Source organism: Denticeps clupeoides, chromosome 2 (genome assembly GCF_900700375.1).
Source record: "Denticeps clupeoides chromosome 2, fDenClu1.1, whole genome shotgun sequence".
In the NCBI taxonomy this organism is placed as follows: domain Eukaryota; kingdom Metazoa; phylum Chordata; class Actinopteri; order Clupeiformes; family Denticipitidae; genus Denticeps; species Denticeps clupeoides.
In genome coordinates this window covers 18,630,151-18,636,150 of record NC_041708.1, presented here as the reverse complement: position 1 = coordinate 18,636,150, position 6,000 = coordinate 18,630,151, and the positions used below count along the sequence as shown (strand labels likewise).

Genomic DNA, 6,000 nt, shown 5'->3' with positions numbered 1-6,000 from the left:
ATCTGTCATCTGACAGCAGGGAGCTGGAGTATGGGACATTAGGACTACCGTAAATTCCGAACTATAAAGCGCACCTTGATATAGGCTGCATCTACAAATTTTTAAAAGAATAAAAAAATTGCACATAAATAAGTCACATTTGTCTATAGGGTGGTAGTAGCCTAGTGGGTAACACACTCACCTATGAACCAGAAGACCTGGGTTCGAATCCCACTTATTACTACCATTGTGTCCCTGAGCAAGACACTTAACCCTAAGTTGCTCCAGGGGGGACTGTCCCTGTAACTACTAATTGTAAGTCGCTCTGGATAAGGGCGTCTGATAAATGCTGTAAATGTAAATGTCTATATGCTTTTTTTTATTGAATAAATGCCATTAATATCCACAACTACATACATACTGCAAATGCTTTTTTTCAGAACAGTAACTGAAGTTGCCGCCTTCAGTATCAGAATGAAACTGGCCTCGTACAGGAAAAGAAAAGTCACTCCTCGCTATCGCTATCCTCCTCCTGTGCACTCCTTCTTCGACCGCCAGATTAAACTCTTTTCGCTTGTCAGTCGCATCATATACATTTCTTTGCCTTTTCCATGACGTGGGTCTGTACACAAAGCGCAAAATGGCTGATCTGAAGAATTAAGTGTCAGTGAGTTTGCCGAAACAGTTTCATTGGTCATCCTTGACCTGTTCGGTAATTTCATTGGTCTGATATGACGAGGTTAAATGTGTTGGCAGCAGGAAGCCGTAAATTAGCTGCAGTTCTCGAAGCATGTGAAAAAAGCAGAGGCTTATATGCCAGAATTTATGATAGTCGTGTTAAGATTTGTTGCCTTTTTATAGTTTCTTCACAATGGCACACCAGTTTTACGCCCCCATGGTTGTGAGTTCAAATATGGGCTGCGGGTGTGTGTAGATTTGTTTTGGCTCTGCATTCCTGTTTTCTTCCCACAGTCCGAGGCAGTAATGAATAGTGAGTGAGAGGTAGAGAGTTTATGTGGTAACCACCCAGATATTCATACCTCATACATACAGTTTGTGGTAAGATTAAGACAACCACCTGCTTAACCAAAAAGAACAAATCGGTTTGCTCTTGGGCTTTACTGACATCTGCTTAGAGAAGAGGCGCCAATGCTCTGGAAAAGGGTTCCCCATCATCACGACTGTGCTGACTGTCACCTGTAGAGCCTTAATCCCAATCAATATTAGCTTTGGGTTATTAATCATCATAACTCTTCCTGCATTAAATTCTCACTGAATGAATGAGTCAGTTATTGAGCTCTGCTCTTCTTTTCTGAAAATATTGATTCTTTTTCTCTCTAAAGCCATTTTAGAAACTGTTACGGAATGTGAATTATAAATTTTATATATATATATATATATATTTTTTTTTATTGTGTAGTAGGTATCCCTTCCTGATCTTATCTGGTGTGGTAGCCCCAGGTATGAGACCTCCATTGCATATAAATTAGCAGCTCTTTCAACTCTTGAAATCAGAAGTGCACTTTGGGGGGGGTGTCCATCTGCGAACTTTATTATAAACGCATCCTGTCTCAAGGATCCACATCGTGTAGCCATAATGGACCCTTGGGTGAACTAATATCTAATCCTTTAATGATTAGGATCTAAGTAAGCAATGCTGAAGATGTGCTGATTCATTCATGGCTATGCAAATGTGCTGACACGTTGCCTATTGAGTACCATGCGAGGGTTGCAAGATGCAGCCACTGGGGTCTGAATAATCAGGCTATTAATAGGTTGTCAGTGTGCTTGCGTTGATAATGTGAGCATAATGTGTCTAAATATTTCAAATTTGTGAAAATGTGATACTGACAAGCACTGCTGAAATGTATGACTAAAGTAAAAACCCGCTGACACGTGAAGGCAATAACATTGTTACGTGGTGGCAATAAGACGTGTCATGGGCTGGCTTTTTTCCGCAGAAACTCGAAAGTCATTTCTTCTGTGTTGGAAGCAGGATGATTGGGTCAAAACATATCCAGCACAGTCCAAAGTAAGACAATCAGCGAACGAACAACAGGGTCATGGGTACCCAAGAGAGGGAGAGAGAGGGACAGAAAAGGAGACACAGAGAGAAGAGAGTGAGGCGGAGGAAAAGAGAGAGAGGAGGAGACGGCCTTCACAACGCAGATGTGGCCAGAACTGTATGACCTGTATGGACCTGGAACTATGGCGGTGGGCAGAGTCGGGCATTAGGGAGCGGGGACAAGAGCCGTACCTGGCAACCCGTGAGCTATGGCAAAAGGTTCAAGCCTGGCAAAGAGAAGGGGAAAGGGGAGTCCCATGTTAAATCAGTGTGATATGTGATTTGTTCCACTGATCCGAGCTGGATTGTCCAGGAATCAGCATGGAAAAAGAGAACATAACTGGAGAGGGCGTAAACAGTATGGAGCATTGGAGCATTCTAACCCAGGATAGATAAAGACCAATTTTATGGACATGTGAAGATAAAGCTCATGGTAGCCTCTGACTCAGACATGCTGAGTAACTGTGGCCAAGCTGTGCCCACCTGCAGTGTGTTTGGGACTTGCCAATTCTGGTGACTGGGGAAGATCTTCCATCTCCTCAGAAGTGCTGGTCCCTTCTAAAAGCTGAAAAACGCTCATTCACCTTGTGGTGGTGATCATGCTGGTGATCACCATATGACATAAACTGCTTCGTTGTGCTGCTCAGTAAGAACACGGAATTAGATCTTTTCTTTTCTTTTAATAATCGTAGCACGTTTTTATCGACGTGGCTCAGGACGGGAGAGTCGCCGATCACGAGACTGATCCCTACCTGGTTCAAACCCTCCGCTTTCTTCATCCAGAACCCGTGACGGGGCAGCCCACGCGAGCCACACACTGAGACGGTCCATGTTGGAGTCACGTCGCGCGTCGTGTGACGAGGAGAGGGGGCTGCGGCGGGGTGACGGGTCGCGGATGTGAGAGATGATGAGGGGGAGATGAAGGAGCTCCGCGCCTCGGACGCGTTCTCGGCGAGGGATCGAACCGCGCGTCGCCCGCTCCTCGGGTCGGATGAGGGGGACCTGGTCTCGACGGTGGCCTCCGACGGGCGGAGCCGGGAATTTTCAAGACCGGGATTCCTAATCTGTTTTAATCCGACCGGCGCATATCGGGGACGGGAGCGGATTCGTGGACTGACGGGGGCTGGGTGCAGGTGAGGAGAAAATGCCAAATTCTTCCCTTTTCTCCACGTGCCCGTGCGTATTCGATGCGAGGGATGCGTTCTTATCGTTTATTATGAAGGATCAGCGTGGTCGGTGCAGATATTTTAATTAAGAATAATAATAAGAACGATAAAAGTGAATTGCAGCAGGAGCAGCAGCGCGTCTCTTCTATTTACGAACTCGGTGCAACACGTACCGGAGGCAGCAGCACATCATCTGCATTCCAAGTAGTGCATTTATGTCACCTTTTCTCCAAAAAGTGCGCGCTTTTTAATCTTATTCGAACCCCCCCCCCCCCCAAAAAAAAAAGTTGTTCTGTCATTATTTTGAATGAAGCATATGGAATTGCATTTGTGAAATAGATAAATAGATAGATAAATCGATAGGAACGTGCGGAAGTGATGCCATTTTGGAGAATTTCTTCATGCTTGTGTGTGTGTGTGTGTGTGTGTCACTTGTTGGAGTGCGTTTGCCTTTTCAACTCGATCTTGGTGAAGTGACGCGGCTTCGGTCGTGGACGCGGATGCTGCGTCTTCTGCCCCCTGCTGGTGGAAATCGCGGCGCACCAGCAGCTGCTGCGTCGAATGCGGTTAGACGATCAGACACCAGGACACAGTTGGAATGTATTTCGAGTCTGCGTAAATATTAGACGTGGGACAAATGGTTGGATCTCAGTGCCATCTATAAATGCTGAACGTAACACAAAGTGATGTGATTCGGTGACACCCCGAAATGTGTACCCCTGTGTTTCTCTGAGAGCGCTCATGCTCAGATGCTCTTGAACATGGCTGTGTGAGGACAGAGCAGTGGCAGGTCTGAACCAGCATTCTTGCTTCAGAAGAAGAGAACATCCTGCATATGGCAGCTGCTGACAGACATGCGAAGGAAGAGCCGCTGACCTCACCGGCCGTTTGATCAGTTGATGGAACGGACGGAGAGGCGGAGGTTTCCAGATACCTGGCCAAGGCACATGCTGTGCAAACTCGGAACATGTTAAAAATTCGGTTCTCAAGCAAACAGTGAGTAGCTCATTTAGCACACGTTTTGCAAGGACGTCATTTCAGTTCCTCGTGGTCAGTCGCAACTGAGTTTTTAAAAGTTAAATGAGAGCTCCTGGCTTGGACCTTGTGTTCGGGGAGTTTACACGCTCTTCCAGTGTTTACATGGACATGAGTTTTCCTGGGATGTGCGGTTATGGAAAGTGAGTGAGTGAATGTAAAAATTTGATCAAAATCGTCTTGGTTCTTTCAACAGCTCAGCAGTTATATATTATTTCTTTAAACATTTCATAATTATTGATAACATAACAATATATGACATTGAAAGTAAACTAGGACTTATTTTGAAAATGCTGTTTAATGCACTTTAAATGTCTTGTTTGAAGGGTTTATTGTTGGAATTAAGGACCCATCTCCATTCTGTTTTATATTTAGTGTGCATGTCTTTGTATTTACAATGGAAAGAGTATATTAACATTAACATTAACTGATATTTACAAGAGGAAGGCCTGTTGGCACAAAGAAAGTGTAAGCGAGAAGGGGCTGTTCGGCACAGTGAGAGGAATAAGTTAAATACAATTTTAACATTGAGATATCAATCTGCAGAAAATGACATGCATTTAAGTAATGCAGCAGACCAAGCTTTGGGATTAATTCAGTACCGACATGACTTCGCACATCTTCTTGACACACTGATGAACAGCATCTGCTGATCTTCTGTGTTTTGTCCCCACATTTGTGGTGATTTAGAGTAATACATTCGCAGCAATTCACAAATTTCTCAGTCTTGCCCTTCTTGATCCCCGGGGTGCAGAAACAAGCGCAATAGAAAACTATTTGTTAATGGAAGCAGTTTGCAATGTGAAGGGTGGAGCAGAGCATCTGTAAAAATGACTCCCTGTGATCTCTCCTCTGAGCCCAAGCAGATGTGCTGATATCGATCTCGCAGTCGGTTCCGTGGAACTCAACATAAAAAGGCAGTGAAGTTGCTGCATCGTGTTTAAAGATACGGAGAGCAAATGACCTCAGGCAGGTACAGGGATTGTGAAGAAAATGAGAATGGCTTCATATTTCCCCATCAAAGCCAACCTCCTGTTCAGCCCTTTTACTATGAAGCTGTGCAAGGCTGGATGGATGTGTTTTTTCTGGAAGTGCCGTTATCTATTTTCTTTTGTGGCAAATCATTATAATCAGGGCTAAAATCGTGGCAGAAGACAATAACACCGCTCATCTGGTAACAGTGGCAACTGGTGGTTATATTAATAGGCAACAGGTAAAAAAGAAAAGTTCTTGACGTTGATGTGTTGGTAGCAGATCTGTGGGCAACAAGGGTGAAATTCTGGTAAATCCAACCTTCGGAACAACAGACATTGTGGGGTATTCTCAGTACGTTCCCTACATGTTTAAGGAAGTCTGTGAATGGTTTAAATGAAGTTTAAATGTTTTTAACTACAATATAGGGCTGCATGATTTGGGGAAAAATACATATTGCTATTATTGAGATCAATATTGCGATATGCGATTGCGATATGATAAAGGACACTTGCTTGTATATCAATGAAAAGTCGCATACTAATAGTGAAATGTTTAATTTCAGAGTGAAACATACAAACTACTTATAACAACCTTAAATGCCCAGTGCTTTCAAAATGCAATATTCTACAAAATTAAATAAATCACAAACCCTGGTAAGGCTAAACAACTGTTTTGATTATATTTGGCCATTATAAAATCCCGTATTATAGTTCTTACGTTTAACCAAAACGTTGTTTGTAGGCTGACTTGACCACAGGGATGCATAGCTTTGAAGGTTTC

The 6,000-nt window shown here is 43.7% G+C and overlaps 1 protein-coding gene across 3 annotated transcripts in view; it reads left to right on the top strand.

The window, feature by feature from the left end:
- The first annotated feature begins 2,601 nt into the window (after window positions 1–2,601).
- Window positions 2,602–6,000, top strand: part of grik4 (glutamate receptor, ionotropic, kainate 4) — a 144,342-nt gene continuing 140,943 nt past the window's right edge. For 2 of the 3 annotated variants that reach the window (XR_003742932.1, XM_028959152.1), the window contains exon 1: window positions 2,602–3,177. The gene's annotated coding sequence lies outside the window, so the exon portion shown is untranslated. Of the gene's footprint in view, window positions 3,178–3,933; window positions 4,207–6,000 lie in introns of those variants that run through there. The other variant, XM_028959164.1, reaches the window with a different exon arrangement.